Genomic DNA, 17,799 nt, shown 5'->3' on the forward strand with positions numbered 1-17,799 from the left:
GACATTTTAATGATGGTGCGCTTTGGTGGGACCTACTTTGGGTCCAACTTATTTGGGACTTTCTGTGCTTCCTAGACAGCTTCTCCGTGTTCCCTCTATTTTCACTTTGATGAGAGTTTTTATTACATATCTATTTCCTTCACCAAATTAAGAAAGTTTTCTTTCATTATATTTTCAAATAAGTTTTCAATTTCTTGTTCTTCCTCTTCTCCTTCTCCTATGATTTGGATGTCAACACGTTTGGAGATGTCCCAGAGTCTTCTTATTCTCTTCTCATTTTTTTGAATTCTTGTTTCTTCATTCTGTTCTTGTTGATTGTTTATTTCTTCCTAATGTTCAAAATCACTCATTTGAACTATGGCTTCCTTCCCTTCACTGTTGGTTCCCTGTGGGCTCTTTAAAAAAAAAATTCACTTAGTGTAGCCTTCATTTCTTGCCTTATGCTTTTGTCATACTCAATGAGTTCTCTGAGCAGCCTTCTCAGCAATGTTTTCAACTCTGGGTCTGTTAAGTTGGCTATCTCTGTTTTACTTAGTTCTTTTTCTGAGACTTTGTTCTGTTGTTTCATTTTGGGCCACATTTCTCTGTCTCCTTGATTTTGCAGCCTTTCTATGTTTGTTTCTTGCATTAGGTAGAGCTGCTGTGACTCCCTGTCTTAACATACCTATTAAGTTGCATTCCCTGGGGTAGGGGCAACCCATTTCACTGCTTTGTGGCTGTGTATTTGGGGGGGGGGTTCAGAAAGGGGACAATGCTACTATCTGGCTGCTAGTGGCTTGCTCAGTACTCTTCCCATTTTCAGTCATTTCACCTATTTCCCATATGTGACTGGAGTCCCTCTAGCTGCTATCCTGGTGGTTCCTGGAGTGGGTAAGTTTCCATTTGTTCTAGGACCATGAAGGCCTTTTAAACAGACTGTCCCAAGAAACAATCCATTTATTCTACAGTCCCAACCCCCACTGTATTTTACAGCCAGAAGTTATGAAGCTTCATTCCCAGTGTGGGAACCCTGGGCTGCAAGGTGTGCCTGGCACTGGGATCACTCAATTTCAAGGTGTCCCTCCTGATTATATCCACCACACTTGAATGTGAGACCACTCATTCTGCTGGACAACATTGACACCACCTTGCTGCCACTGCCTTGATGCTGCATCTCACCACTATCACACTGCATTCTCTCTGCCCTGGCTCTGCCCCTCCCACCTATCTTAATGAATTTGGCTTCTTCAAATCCTTAACTATTTGACTTCCATACAGTCAATTTTCTGGCAGTTCTGGGTATTTTTTGTTTTGAGGTTAGTTGTGATTCTTCTCATGGTTGTGCAAGGAAGTAAATCATGTATACCTATGCCTCCATTTTGACCAGAAGTCTCTGAATATGAATTTTAGAAGAATTAATGACAAGGGGGTTTTTTTGTAGTCCATTTACTATCTGCTATATTTAAGTTTTAATTTAATTTACAAATACATGATAGGCATAAATTTAGGAGATACATATTTATCTACTCTGTAAAAATAAATTAATGCCTGGATGATAAATTCACAAAGGTGAATTTCCCTATGTTACATCATTGATCAGACTTTTCTTCTCATTGCATATCAACTTTGGTCCCACTATTTAATGACAGCAGTTACCTGAGTCAGGGACATCATCTCAGACAAAGCTCTGGTTACATGAGGGATTGTGAAGGGCTAATACAAGCAAGATATGGACAAAATTATAGGAGTTTGAGGTCTTTTTTTAAATGAGACAGGTCATTAAAAGAAATGAAAAGATGTCTTCCGGAGCCTTAATTAAAGAAGTTAATTCTAGGCCCCATCATAGGCCCATTAACCTTTTTCTGTTCCTAAAATATCTTGTGTAATGTCAAAAAGAAGCCAAGGTGGAAACATAGCTATGTAATTAAACCTAGTTAACCTCAAAATAGAAATGTGTCAAAGGACAGAAGCAATTGGCATGAAACCCCTAACCTGTATTTATGACCCTAAAACCTGTAACCCACATGCCTTTTTGCTATCCTTCACTCACATTTTCTTTGCTCTGGAGTTGGATAACATGGCTGGCTGATTTACTTATTGTGCCTGACCTGAAACACAAAAATTCAGTTCTGAAAATGCCCAAAGGGCAGCCCTGTCCTGCTATAGTGAACACATACATTGCTGGTTTCTATGAAGATTTTTTCAACACAGGATATTTCTAAAGATCTTCAAAAAGATGAGTTTTCCTGACCCAGGAACACCTTTCTCGTCCATCCTGTAAGACGGTAGCCAGACTGGGGTTGAGTCTGGTTCAATGTGTAAGAAAACCTGGCATATGTATTTTCTTCCATGAAAGTACATAGTTATTAAAGTAAACTCTTCCTGGATGCCCATGTGAAGCTTAGTATGAAAGGGCAGAGGCAGAGCAAAAAATTGGCTGCCTTCTCAACTCTAGCAGAACCTTGCAAGGGAAATGTAACCAGCAGATTCTTCCCTGCCCCATCAGGAAACAACTACAGGGTAGGGGAAAGACAACTGTGGTCCCTTCTGCTCCACTTAGCCACCTAGCTTCCCCTAAATTCTGTGTTCTAGGATACATCGCTAATCATCCCGAATCAATCTGAACTGCTACAAGTTTCAAAAATTGACAGAAGAATACAGGTCTCTATTGAATCCCAGCAGATTATGCACCCTACAGTTTATAAGCCTATGTTCTCCAGGGGCATTTCAGTGCAGCCTTAGGGGTAACATACAGGATTCCTATAATTTGATTTGCTAAATCTGGCAACTCTACTTAAGATTAGCTGGTGATCATCACGCATCTCCATAAAACATGACAGGTTAGAGAGAACTGAGAACCAGGCTTACCATTTCATTTTACATATGAGGAAACCAAGACCTGGCACTTTTTGTCATAGGGTGGAAGGACTGTTCCTTCTTATTCTCACAGCTACAGAGAGGCAGTATTTAGACCAGAATCCAGATGGGTCTATACCCACTTTTTCTCTATTACCCATGCTATTTTTCCAATAATAATCCCCTTTTTGTTTGTTTTTAGTATGTTGTTTAACTAGACTTTTCAAAAATTTAACATTTTTGAGCAATGCCCAGTTTGGGCCTCTTGCTAAATTCTGTAGATAGACAAGAGGAAGTAATATGCTCTGCCCAGATTTGGACAGCTTTTGTGGTTTTAACTGATAAGAAAAACAAAAATTAAAAATTTCTGAATACAAGGAAAGGATCAAAAATAATTTTTCAAATCCAAATATAAAAATTTCCTTGTTTATATTCTATTTTTACATATTTTGGCCATCGAACCCCTCCATCAATGTTAATAATTTATGCTCATATTCCAGGCACAGGGTGGTAATTTTGGTTGAGTCTAAGATCACTCTGTTCTACAAAATAATTTGGGAGAGATTATTGAAGCCCGGTTGGAACATGTCTCCTACCTTCAGTCACTATCCTTTCAGAACTTCCTATATACACTTTGGCCAGAAGAGAATACAGTATGAAAATCTATTATGTACATAAGTCTGTCACTCACTTATGAAAACATGGAGGCAGAAATAGCCTTGGCTCTGTTCAAGATAAATTGGTCCTTCTCTATCCATGCCATGCTATTATGAACATTATGTGTGCTAGTGCCATATTTTACAAAAAGATTCTTCAGGTTTTTCTCTTTTAGAAATAACTAATTTTTCATCTCTTTATATAGTCTTGAATTTTGAAATGAAGGAGGCATCACATACTAATATAAGTGAGTTTAATTTAGGACTTATATACAATACTGTTAATCCAGTTGACAAGTCAGGTTTTCCTCATGTTATTTTTTTGCTTTTTTCTAGTATATTTTATTGATTGTGCTATTATAGTTTCCCCCCTTTATCCTCATTTCACCTCCCAAACCTCCAGCATTCCCCCTGGCCCACACTTAGTTCACATCCATGGGTGGTACATATAAGTACTTTGACTTCTGTTTCCTATGCTATTCTTAACATCTCCCCATCTATTTTATGCCTACCAATTATGCTTCTTATTCCCTGTACCTTTTCCCCCATTCTTCCTCTCCCCTTCCCCACTGAAAACCCTCCATGTGATGTCCATTTCTCTGATTCTGCTCCTGTTCTAGTTGTTTGCTTAGTATTTGTTTTCATTGTTGGTGGGTTCTTTTTAGGTTCAGTTGTTGATAGTTGTGAGTTTGTTGTCATTTTACTGTTCATAGTTTTTTATCTTCTTCAATTTCTTAGGTAAGTCCCTTTAACATTTCATATAATAAGGGCTTGGTGATGATGAACTCCTTTCACTTGACCTTATCTGGGAAGCACTTCATCTGCCCTCCCATTCTAAATGATAGTTTTACTGGATAGAGTAATCTTGGATGTAGGTCCTTGCCTTTCCTGACTTCAAATACTTCTTTCCAGCCTCTATTGCTTGCAAGGTTTCTTTTGAGAAATCAGCTGATAGTCTTATGAACACTCTTCCGTAGGTAACTCTCAGCTTTCTTCTTGCTGCTTTTAAGATTCTCTCCGTGTCTTTAATCTTGAGTAATAATGATGATGTGCCTTGGTGTGATCCACTTTGGGCCCAACTTCTCTGGGACTCTCTGGGATTCCTGGACTTTCTGGAAGTCTATTTCCTTTGCCAGATTGGGAAAGTTTTCCTTCATTATTTTTTCAAATAAGTTTTCATTTCTTGCTGTTGTTGTTCTTCTTCTGGTATCCCTATAATTCAGATATTGGAACATTTAAAGTTGTCTCAGATGTTCCTAAGCCTCTCCTCATGGTTTTGAATTCTTGTTTCTTCACTCTGTTCTGGTTGGATGTTTATGTCTTCTTTTTGTTCCAGATCATTAATTTGAGTCCCGGTTTCCTTCCTCTCACTATTGGTTCCCTGTATATGTTGCTTTATTTCACTTTGGGTAGCTTTAATTTGTTCCTTCATTAATTTGTTTCTTCATTTTGCAACCAAGCTCAATCAGTTCTGTGAGCATTTTGATTACCAGGCTTTTGAACTCTCCATCAGACAAATTGGCTCTGTCCTCATCACTTAGCTCTCTTTCTGGAATTTCACTCCATTCTTTTATTTGGGCCATATTTTGTTGTCTTGGTGCACCTGTTAAATTGCAAGGGGCGGGGCCTTAGATATTCAATGCTGGGCAACCCTGTTTGCTGCATTGTGGTGCTGTGGGGGAGGGGCCAGAAAGGGAACATGCAGCTTGCTTGCTGGGCTCTAGCCCCACTTTCCAACAAACTCTTGTGTGAGACTGCAAGTTTCTCCCACTATGACAACCCCTGCCGTCATTCACAGTCAACTCTGAGTCTCAGTGTCCCATTCAGACAGCCTTGTCCACATGATCCACCACCTTGCCCTGGGTTCTCAGCCAGCCTTGCCTGTGCACTCCACCTTGCTGTGGGTTCTCTTTGTCTGCCCTTCTGTCTGTCTCCCTCCTACTCGTCTGGTTCATCTGGTTGACTGTTTCTTTAATTCCTTGTTTGTTGGAGTTCCAAGCAGTCTGATTTTCTGGCACTTCTGGTTGTTTATTATTTTTAAATTGGTTGTTATCCTCCTTTTGGTTATGTGAGGAAGTGAAAGGTTTTTACCTATGCCTCCATCTTGGCTGGAACTTTTTTCTTTCCTTTTTGTTGTTGTTCAAGTACAGTCATCTCCATTCCCCCCCCCCCCAAATTCCCCTCAGCATTATTCATGTCTTTAAATAGGGAATTCTTCTTTTCAAATGATCAGTCTTATGTACTGAATTGTGTTCTCTAAAAATCCATTTGTTGAAGCCCAAATCCTCAATATAACTGTATTTGGATCTAGGGCCTTTAAAAAGGTAATTAAAGTTAAATGAAGGCAAACCAGTATGACCCTAATTTACTGTGACTTGTGCTCCAATAAGAAGAGGAGGGGAGATATGTTCACACAGAGAAACAGTTATGTGAGAACACAGCGAAGGGCAGCTCCCTGCAAGCCAGGAAGAGAGGCCTCCGAGGAACCCAGCTCTGCCAGCACGGAATTCTCTGACCTCTAGCCTCCAGAACCGTGAGAACATAAACCTTTGCTGTTTGAGCTGCCCAGTCTGTGGTGTGTTATTATGACAGTGGTAGCAGACTAACACCATCCAAATAATGCTCACAAAAATTAACCAAATAATTATTGAAATAAAAGATAAATGAAAGCAAGAATTTTATCTTGTTCATTGTGATATCCACAACACCTCATATAGTGCCTAGCACATAAATGGTATTGAATAAATAGCTGACATGATAGAACAAATAAATAGCTTTCACCTATACCTATGGAGCCATATTATCCAATATAACTTTGGTGTGGGATTGGAAAAGAGGGTCTTTAGACCCAGATAGACTGGTTTCATTACCTGTGACCTTGGGTAACTTATGTACTCTTTCTTGGCCTTGATTCCTAAACCACAAATTGGCAATATTAATTAGTTTTGGGGGAGGTTAATTGACATAATATGCCTGGTATATAGTAAGCACATATAAAATGATAGTTTCTATGGTAATGATAAGCTTCACTTTTTCATTCATTTATTTATTCAACAACTATTCATTGAGCAAGCCCCTTCTATCTACCCAGCATTGTTTCTAGCACTGAGAATAAGTAACAAATAAAACAATGTCTTAGTTCATGTGTATCTTATATTTTAGACAGTGGAGTAAACAATAAGAAGAAATAATAAAGTGATTTCAGGGGGTATTAAGTGCCACAAAAAGAATAAAACAGAACAATGGGATAATGACTGTATATGGCAGGGAATGTGCAAAGGGGTATTTGGTGAAAATCTCTGGGAGAGAGGGTGAGCTCTGAATAATGAGGAGAAGCCAACCTGGGGAATGCCTGAAGGAAGAGCATGCCAGAGAGAACAGCTGGCATAAAAGGCTGGAGGAGGCACAATCTCAGCCTGTTCCAGAAGCAGAAGGTTGGCATGGCTGAAGTGTAGTGATAAAGTGCAGAGAGGTACAAGATAAGGCCAAGGAAATATAGCTAAGGCCAAATCATGTAAGGACTTATAAGCTAGGTGAGAAACTTGGATTTCTTCTAAATGCAGTGAAAAACAATTATAGGATTTTATGCAGGGGTGTGGCATAATTTGATATACAGCACATATAATGTCCTACTTCTGCAAGGGATTCAGGGGGTAGAAAGGCATGAGTAGAAGCAGGAGGCTGGTCAGCAGAAGGAGAGAGAGCATCAGCTTGCACTAAGAAAGTGGTTGAGACAAATAGGGATGAATGGCAATTATCATGAAGGCAGATGGATAGGACCTCCATTGGATTCAATGTGAGCATAAACAAAAGAGAAAGAGAATGGCCCCTAGGGTTACAACATAAGAAACCAAGTGAGATAGTGCCATTTATTGTGATCAGTTTGTGGTAGGGAGAAGTGGGGAAAACCAAGAATTTTTCTCTATTTATTGGCACAGTTGATGCAACTTCATGGTATGCCCAGAAGAAGCCTGATTCTTGGGAAAAACTACTGTTAACTGGTTGTAAATAACTCAGATTTAGAATCAAATTATTGTTTATTGCTAAGCCTCAGACTTTAACTGGATGTGTGAAAAATGATCTGAATAATCTTGGGTTATTCATTGGACTCTTGCTGGAGACCTCGGTTTTCTTCCCTATGGAATGAAGCTCTTTTATGTGTATGTTTATATCACCTTCCAACTGAACCATACTGTCTATCCTCACTCTGCAGAAGGAAAACCATGGCAGAAGCATTCCTATATCTGTACGAGTGACATAAAAGAAATGGCCATTATTTGGATATTGAGCTCCTTGTACAGATTTCAGGTTTCTTGCTCGCCCTAACTCTCTCCTTGCTGTCTCTCCCTTCTCTCTCAAGCATCAGATTCATTATATCATCTTTATGAATGGTTTATATGGCTACTACTGGCTGGCTTTAATTAGTATGTGGTACTTAGCATCATTGCAATGTTGGTGGTGTTAAGTTTCAATGTATTCAAATACCATAAGCTGAAGTCACAGCTTATGAAAGACATAGGGAAACTGGCATTGATCCATACCGGAAAGTGATTAAAATGGGAAGGGGTAAAGATTGTTCACTGTGGCCTGTCTTGCACTCTGACTCAAATACCCTCTTTTGGTGTCATGTCTTTTTTCCCTTGTCTTGTTTGTTTTCTCTCCAGTAAAGATTACTCTGAAATAGGCACCTAACAAGGATGACAATGTTATGAGCAGGGGAAGAAGCAAGTAGAAATATGAAGTGTGTATTCTGAGAAGCTACCTCTGATGGGTTTAAGATCATTGTGGAACAAAACCAGAATAGATTGCTGAGTGGTAGCAAATATGCCTTTGTAGTTCAAAGACTTCATTAGCCTGTGTATTGTATCTACACAAGGGTGAGCAGGGCTTTGTTTCCATTATAGTAGGAAAAGGAAAGAGAGACACAAATAGCAGCTAACCAAAAGTCACAGGTGGTTTTGGTATTTACTTAGACAAAATGCATTTATCATAAGTAGTCACTAGACATATTCTTTGTTACTTATTCTGAAACTCACCCACCCATGAACCATCACTATCACTGAAGCTTAAGTGCAGAGACCTTTGCTTGGCAAAGAGAAAACTTGCCTCTATGTCACTTGGCAAAATCAGTTAGCCTTGTTAGAGATCAGGGTAAGATTGGGTGCTCTTGTGGGAGCTATTTGTATAAAAAGATAAGTAGATGGCTAACCCTGAAACAGAGAAATTCGGAAAACTGGATTGAAACACAAGAACTACCCCACTTTTAGATTTAAATAGTTTCTGACAAAGTTAAGTGGTAAAAAGCAAAACAACCAGGTGTGGTGTTAGAGAAAAAAGTAAGAAGAGGGAGTGGCCAAGAATGATTAAATTTAAAATAAAGCATGGCAAATGAGAAGCAGCCCACTAAGAGACAGAGAGAGACACAAAGCAAGAGGAGCAAAACTCTTGAGGTGGGAAAGATCTTAGAGTGTTCTAGAAAGTGTCAAAAACCAGGGAGGTGATGAGAAGGATAAGAGTCTGGAATGAGGTTTAGGCAGATCCATATCCCATATGATGTTTAAGACAGAATAAAGAGTTTAAATGTTTTCTAAGTAGAGTTAGAAGTAATTAAGATATTTAAGCAAGGGGAAAACACGAGTTGGTTATATTTTGTTTGTTGTGAATTTTAAAGATCTCTCTAAGTACTCTCTGGGAAATGGTTTGTCAGGGGTGGGGTGGAAAAGAAGAGGAACAGCAGAGGTAGGTTAGGAGGCCACTGAAGTGACTTGGGCAGTAGATATGACAACTTAGGTTGGCATAGTGGTGAAAGGAGATGAGAAGGAGCAAACAGTTCAAGGAACATTGTGTATGTAGAGTCAACATGCTCAATCGACTGGATATTCAAAATGATGGAGGAATAGAAATTAAGTTCAATTACTAAGCTTTTGGTCTGAGTGCATGAGTGGCTGTTGATGTCCTTTTTCTTTGGAGTTAAGACGGGAGGGATGAAGGTTGAGTGTAATGAGAAAAAGCTGAGAGAAGGAGAAAATCAAGAGATCCATTTTAGATATCTTAATGCTGAGATTATTTTGACGCATCTAGTTAGGGGCATCATCCATAGTCAGTTATATAGTTGAATATATGAAGAGGTTAGGGACAAAGGTGTAAACTTTGGGGCTTTACCATAGCAATGGCATATAAAGTTATTGGATTAATAAGCTAATCTAGGAAGAGAGTAATGAGATAAGAATATGACCCAGAATTTGAATAGTGAAAACAATAGAAAGATAGGCATGTCATGACACCAACCCAGAGAGAATGGAACTGAATTCTCACTCTTATAGTGAGAGCTGTAAGAGTGTGTCTCCCATCCAAAGCTGAGTGTTTTGCTGTCGATTGGCTGTCTAGAAAACCACAGCCAATCTTTTGGGAAATTAAATGAAATATTGCATAGACATTCATTTAGTGGACTACAACTTATTTAATATGCAGTAGAATAACTACCTTTTTGTTTAATATTTTTTAAATATTTGTATTTATTTGTGTGTTTAGTGCTTTTTTACTCAATAAGAAGTAAACTCGTGAGGAAAATTGTACTATTATGTCCTCTGATGATTTTATAGCACCTATAATGAATAAGTTTGACTGAAAAAATGACTGCTATTTTTACTATGCTTGACAGAATAACTAGCCAGTGCCTACTTCAAATTGACTTCTGATGAACCATTACTCAGAACTTCCTACTTCCTTCATTTCACATTTGCAGGGCAGACATCAGCCATCTTTAATACTAATGAAAGCAAACTGATGCTAATAAAAGAGAAAACTCCTTTGCCAAAAGCAATACAAACTGAAGAAATGCTCTTCTGTTCAGGATGGGGATTTTTCCTGCTTAGCTTTGGCAAGAAAAATGAAAATCACATGCAAAAGTAAGAGAACTCACTTGAACTAAAAGGCAAAAATTATTTAACAAAATCTCTTGCAGAAGTTCTGAACTTAAGTGTACCTTGTTATGAGGAATATCAATATGGCAGACAATACATGAGAGCAGAGCAAATTTTACTGGAGAATTCTGTGAGAAGAGAAAAACAAACTTTCTTACTTATCCTCTGTCAAGTTATTTTTGCCTATTTTTCTTTTTTTAAATATTTTATTGATTATGCTATTACAGTTGTCCCAATTTTGCCCCCTTTGGTCAAAGGTCCCTCCACCCAGTATCCTGCTATTCTCTCTGGCAATCCCTCCTTTAGTTCATGTCATTGGTTCATGCATACAAGTTCTTTGCCTACTCCATTTCGTATACTATTAACATCTCCCTGTCTATTCTGTACCTACCAATCTACACCTTTTAATCCTTGCACCTTTCCCCCCATTCTCTTCCCTTCCCCCTTCCAACTGATATCCCTCCAAGTAATCTGCATATCTATTATTGTTTCTGTTCACTTGTTTGCTTAGTTTGTTTTTTAGATTCAATTGCTGACAGTTGTGAGTTTATTGCCATTTTATTGCTAATAGTTTTGATCTTCTTTTTTTTAGATAAGTCCCTTTAACATTTCATATAATAATGGCTTGGTGATGATGAATTCCTTTAGTTTTTTCTTGCCTGGGTAGGTCTTTATCCACCCTTCTATTCTAAATATCTTTGCTGAGTAGAACAATCTTTGCTGTAGATCCCTGCTTTTCATCACTTTCAATATTTCTTGCCAATCCCTTCTAGACAAAAATTTTTCTTTGGAGAAATCCCCTGACAGTCTTATGGGGAACTCCTCTGTAGGTAACTTACTGCTTTTCTCTTGCTGCTTTTAAGATTCACTCTTTATCTTTAAACTTTGGCAAATTAATTATGATGTATCTTGGTGTGAGCCTCTTTGTGTCCATTTTGTTTGGGAATCTCTGTGATTCCTGGATTTGTATATCTAGTTCCTTCACTAGATTAGGGAAGTTTTCCTTATTTTTTAAAATAAGTTTTCGGACTTCCGCCAAGATGGAGGTATAGGTGGATGTGCCGTGCCTTCTCACACAACCAAGTTTAGGGACAACTAAATATTAGCATCAGAAAACACAACCAGAACACGGAAAATTGAACTTTTCCGAAGTCCGTTAACAACAAATTCTTCAGCCCGACCGGTAAGGGGCGAAACCGGCGTCTCGTGAGGGGTTGCACAGGAGGACTCCGGTCGGATGGACCCAGGCGCGGAATCCAGACGCGTGAATCCAGACGCACGGGTTCCAAACGCAGGATTGGACCTAGCGAGCGACCGAGCAACCCACCGGGTGAGCGACTGCTGAGGAGACAGTGGGGAGGTGGTGCTGCGTGTTGACTGCGGTTGCCTGTCTGCGGGCGAGCAGACAGGCGAGGGAGTGGGAGGTTGGACCGCCCGGCGGTCCCCGTGCCGTGGGGCAGTATTTCCCCGCTCTGACCACGCCCCCACATACAGCGTCACAACCCAGCGACCTGGGAGTCCAAGGCACCGCTTCTCACATTTAAAGGGCCAGAACAGACCAAAAATGTCGCAGGAAGACCTCAAAGCCCCAGAGATAAATCTAAGTGACAAAGAAATAGCAAAACTCTCAGACGCACAGTTTAAAACACTGGTCATCAAGATCCTCACAGATCTGGTTGATTATAGCCACAAATTAGAGAAACATATGAAGGCTAAACTAAGGGAAATGAATGGAATTCCACAGGAAACCCATAGAGATGAAAAGGAAACTGGGACTCAAATCAATGGAGTGGATCAGAAGAAACCAAATAATGGCCAAACAGAAAAGAGTCAAGGAGCAAGAATTCAAAGAAATGAGGGAGAGTCTTAGGAACCTCCAGGACATCTTTAAACGCTCCAATATCCAAATTATAGGGGTACTAGAAGGGGGAAAGACACAACCACCAGTGGAAAAACTATTTGAACAAATAATAAAAGAAAATTTCCCCAATCTGGCAAAGGAAATAGACTTCCAAGAAATCCAAGAAGCCCAGAGAGTACCAAAAAAGTTGGACTCAAGAAGAAACACACCAAGGCATATCATAATTACATTAGCCAAAATTAAAATGAAGGAGAGAATCCTAGAAGCAGCAAGAGCTAAGGGGACAATCACCTACAAAGGAGTCCCCATCTGACTGTCAGCAGATTTCTCAAAAGAGACCTTACAGGCAAGAAGGGGCTGGAAAGAAATATTCCAAGTCATGAAATCTAAAGACCTACCAAGACAACCAAGATTGCTCTATCCAGCAAAACTTTCATTTAGAATGGAAGGACAGATAAGGTGCTTCTCAGATAAGATCAAATTCAAGGAGTTCATCATCACCAAGCCCTTATTATATGAAATGTTAAAGGGACTTATCGAAGAAAAAGAAGTTAAAGAAACATGAAAAGTGAAAGAACAACAAGCTCACAGTTATTAACAACCACACCTAAAACGAAAGCAAGCTAAAAGAACAGCTAGATCAGGAGTGGAAACATAGAAATGAAGATCTCAAGGAGGGTTAGCAACAGGGGAATGGGAGGAGGAGATGGGGGGAGAAGGTACAGAAAATAAGTAGCATAGACAGTAGATAGAAAATAGATGGGGGGGCAAGAATAGCATGGGAAATATAGAACCTAAAGGACTTGAGACACATGGACATAAACTAAAGGGGGGTAATGGTGGGGATGGGGGGGCAGGGTGGAGGGGAATGAAGGGGGGAATAGAACAACGGTAACAGCATAATCAATTTAAAAAAATAAATTAAAAAAAATAAAAAAATAAAATAAGTTTTCAATTTCTTGTTCTTTCTCTTCTCCTTCTGGAATCCCTATGATTTCAGCACAGTACATTTGAAGTTGTCCTAGAGGCTCCTTAACTCATCTCTGGTTTCTTAAATTTTTTCTTTTTGGTATTCTGGTTGAATGTTTTTTTTCTCTTTTATATTCCAAATCATTGATTTGATTCTAGGCTTCATCCACTCCTAAGTTGATTCTTTGTAAATTTTTCTTTATTTCACTTAATGTAACCTTCATTTCTGCCTAAGCCTTTTTTATTAAACTGGTAAGAACAGATACTACACTTTATCTTAGCCACAAGGTCAAGAAGTGATTTCCTGGGTCTTTTTTTATATGGTTGAAGTAACCAATGAGTTCCTTGAGAATCCTAATAACCTGTGTTTTGAACTGTGCAACTGATAGATTACTTATGTCCATTTTGTTTAGTTCTTTTTCTAGAGTTTTGTCCTGTTCTTTCATTTGGGCTATACTTCTTTGTCTCTTCATTTTGGCATCCTCCCTATGTTTGATTATATGTATCAGGTAGAACTGTTTGACTCCCTGTCTTGGTAGCATGACCTAATGTAGAAAAGAGTCTTAGGTAATCACCAGGGTAGGGCAATCTTTGTGAATCAGGTTGATAGATATGATGTCCCCACTCTGTGGCTCTGTATGGGGGAGGGCTCATAAAAGGAACTGTGGCTGCTGCCGGGCCTCTGGGGTTTTGTCCAGGAGGAAGCTGTCCCCTGGCACTTGCCCTGATGCCAGACACTTCAGTTTCTCCCTGTGTGCCACTGGTGCTTCTCCAGCTGCCACCCTGGTGCAGGAGCCCAGAGGGAGTGAGCCCCCATAAGTCCTAAGTCCACTTTGGGACCTTTAACAGGAGACACTTGAGAATCCCTCAGTTTCTTCCTCTGCCCCACCACCCAATGGTTTTTAGAGCCAGAATTTACAGGGACTTATCTTGCTGGAACTAGAACCCTAGGCTTGGTGGTCTGATGTTGAGCTGGGATCCCTCACTCCTGAGGTATTTCTCTTGATTTTTACATACCACATGCAAGTGTGGGACCACCCATTCCACATCTCTGCATTTCTATATTTCTGCATCTCCACACCTCCTGCCTGCCTGGATAAATGTGATTTCTTTAAGTCTCTGGTTGTCAGACTTCCATACAGCTCAATTTTTTTCTGGGTGATTGTGTTTTTGTATTTTAGTTATAGTTTTTGCTTTTGTATTTTAGTTATAGTTTTTGCTTTTGTATTTTAGTTATAGTTTTTGCTATGGTTGTGCAAGGAGGCAAGCTGTGTTTACCAATGCTTCCATCTTGACCAGAAATCTGTTCTTGCATATTTTACAGTAAAGGCTTTTATTTGCATCTTTTCTTATTAAAACCACATGCATTTTTGAGAAACAAAAAAGTAGGAGATACTCTTGCATTAGAAATTCACCTTTGCGTAGATTTCTAAACTTCCTTCTCCACCTAACTAAATTTCCTGGAAGCTGATATAAGAAAAGGTTAATTTTACTGCTTAATTCTAATGCCAAAACCAGATTAAAAATAACAGAAAAAGAGAGGATATATTTCTGAATGTTAGTTAATTCATTGTTTGAAAGAAAGGTAATTTAGATGATTTTTTCCTACAACTGACAACAAAAGTGACTTTTCAGAAAAATACTTCAACAGGAGGGTTAAAAACGGTATGTACTTCTAGAAACGTTGTGTGTTTAGACTTATTTCTAGAGATGGACATTGACAGAACATTCTAAATGCTGCAGACAGAGTTGGCTTAAACACACTTTTTACTAAACATTATTTTCCAGTGATTTGAAAGAATTCATTATTGTAATGTGAGAAATTTACTTGGTGATGAAAATTTACTGTTAGGTTCATAACCAGTTCAAATTCACAAAACAGCTTCATTTCAAGTCACATTCTACACAGTCTATGGATCTTGGTTTGTTTGCTCTTTTGTATAAAAAAATATGATGGCAGAAAGTGTGTTCATAAGATTATTCACTTAAAATATGGTAGAATTTTATGCATGTATTCACTTAATTGATGACAGACAGTATGTTCAATAACCTTTTGCTATAAATCTTACAGCAAACAAATATATATATATCTGAAAGATGTTTCCACAACATTCTTAAACGAGTACATACACGATGAGACACCACTTATTTCATCATCTCGTTAAGAGAGCCCACTCATAAGGGGGTAAACAATGGAGGTATATTTGGCTGAAAGCCAACTGAAAAACAAAATATTTTCATTAACCACTAATGTAGAAATGTTTAGATTTCTCACTATTGTATTATCAGAGTGTGATGCTGTAAAGGTATTAAAATGGTTATTTTACTTTCATAAAAAATAACAGAAAAAGAAAATATATATAGATCAATATCCCAGATGAACATTTTGCATTTATCTCAAATAAATGCAAAAAATACTCAACAAAATGTTAGCAAACCAAATCCAGCAATACATTAAAAAGATCATACATCCTGATCAAGTAGAATTTATTCCTTGATTGCAAGGCTGTACAATAGCTACAATCAATTAAAGTGACAGACCATGTAAACAAAATGAAGGATAAAAAGTATATGATCATATCAAAAGATGCAATAAAAGCATCTGAGAATATCTAGCACCTAGTTATAATAAAAACTCTCTCAGCAAAGTGTGTATATAGGAAACATATTTCAACATAACAAAGGCCATAGATGACAAACCTATAGCTAATATCATATTCAATGGGGAAAAACTAAAAGCATTCTCCTTCAGATCAAGAACAAGACACGGATATCAATTTTCATCACTCTCATTCAACACTGTACTGTAAGTCCTACCCACAGAAATAAGAAGAAATAAAAGGCAGCCAACTTGGAAAGGAAGAAGTAAAAATGTTATTAATTGCAGATGACATAATACTGCATATAGGGAACCCTAAAAATTCCACCAAAAATATTAGAACTGGTAAATTCAATAAAGTAGCAGGGTACAAAATATTGAAAAATCAGTTATATGTCTATACACCAATAACCAACAATTAGAAAGAGAAACTAAGAAAACAATTTCATTTACAACTGCATTAAAAAAATTTCAAGAATAAATTTAACCAAGGTAAAAAGAATCCTGTACTTAGAAAATTATAAGACACTGAGGAAAGAAATTGAAGAAGATACAAATAAATGGAAGCATACACCATGCTTGTGGATAGGAAGAATTAACATTGTCAAAATGTCCATATTACACAGAGCAATCTATAGGTTCAAAACAATTTTTATCAAAATACCAGTGGTGTATTTAACAGAACTAGAACAAAAAATTTTGAAAAATTATATGGAAACACAAAAAGGTCCAGATTAGTGACAGCAATCTTGAGAAAGCAAAACAAATTTGGAGGTGTTATGCAACATGATATCAAATTCTACTACAAATCCATAGTAATAAAAACAGCACGTACTGTCATGAAAACAGACATATAGATCAATAGAACAGAATAGAAAGCCCATAAATAAACCCATGTCTATACAGTCAATTAATATTTGACAAAAATAGCAAGGATATGTGATGGGGTAAAGACAATATATTCAATAAATGGTACCGGAAAATTGAAAAAATATGTGCAAGAAATGAAATTAGATAGTTTCTTACACCATGCACAAGAATAAATTCAGAATTAATTAAAGACTTAAACATAAAAATGGGTAGTAAAATCTCAGTTATTTCCTTTAGCAATATTTTTTGTTATATATATCTTCAGATAAGAGAAAGAAAAGAAAAGTAAACAAATGGAACTATATCAAAATAATTTTTTGCCCAGTAAAGGAAAACCATCAACAAAATAATAGTCTGCCTAGCAAATGAGAGAACATTTGCCCAATATTTGTCCAAATATTAATTCCAATATTTGTCCAATAAGGAATTAATATTCAAAATTCATGAAGAACTCATACATCTCAACACCAAAAAAGGGAAACAATCCAAAAAAGTGGCATAAAACCTGAACAGACATTTCTCAAAGAGGACATACAAATGGCACATGAAGAGATTTCAATATCACTAATCATCAGAAAAATGCAAATTAAGATGGAGACATCCATAGATACACTTTGCCTCTTCACACAGCCAAAAGAAGGACAACAAGAAATTTAAAGACAAAAGTAACCAGTTCCAGAAAATTGAACTGTATGGAAGTCTAACAACCAAGGAGTTAAAGAAGAAATATTCATCCATACCAGTAGGAGGGGCAGAGACAGACAGCTAGGGTGGAGAGAACTGGCAGAAAGTCGGCAAATAGAGGACTGGAGCAGGCAAGGTTGTGGTTGTTGGACCAGATGGTCCCACATTTGCACGAGGATAAACTGGGAGGAACAACTGGGGAGCCAGACAGACTGCACAACACAGGATTCCAGTGCAGGGAAATAAAGTCTCAAAACCTCTGACTGCAAAGATGTGTGGGGGTTGGGTGGTGGGAGAAACTCTCAGACTCAAAGGAAAGTTTGTTAGAGATACCCACAGCTTCCTAGAATACATACAAACCTGCACACCTTGGAATCAGTCCCAGAAGGGCCCAATTTGATT

General features: G+C 38.1%; 1 pseudogene; it reads right to left on the minus strand.

Annotated features, from left to right (window-relative positions):
- Positions 1-13,420: 13,420 nt before the first annotated feature.
- On the minus strand, positions 13,421-13,545 carry LOC119042705 (uncharacterized; annotated as a pseudogene).
- Between the last annotated feature and the right edge of the window lie 4,254 nt (positions 13,546-17,799).

This window comes from Artibeus jamaicensis, unplaced genomic scaffold (genome assembly GCF_021234435.1).
Source record: "Artibeus jamaicensis isolate MK-2021 breed Jamaican fruit bat unplaced genomic scaffold, CSHL_Jam_final contig_601, whole genome shotgun sequence".
Classification (NCBI taxonomy): Eukaryota; Metazoa; Chordata; class Mammalia; order Chiroptera; family Phyllostomidae; genus Artibeus; species Artibeus jamaicensis.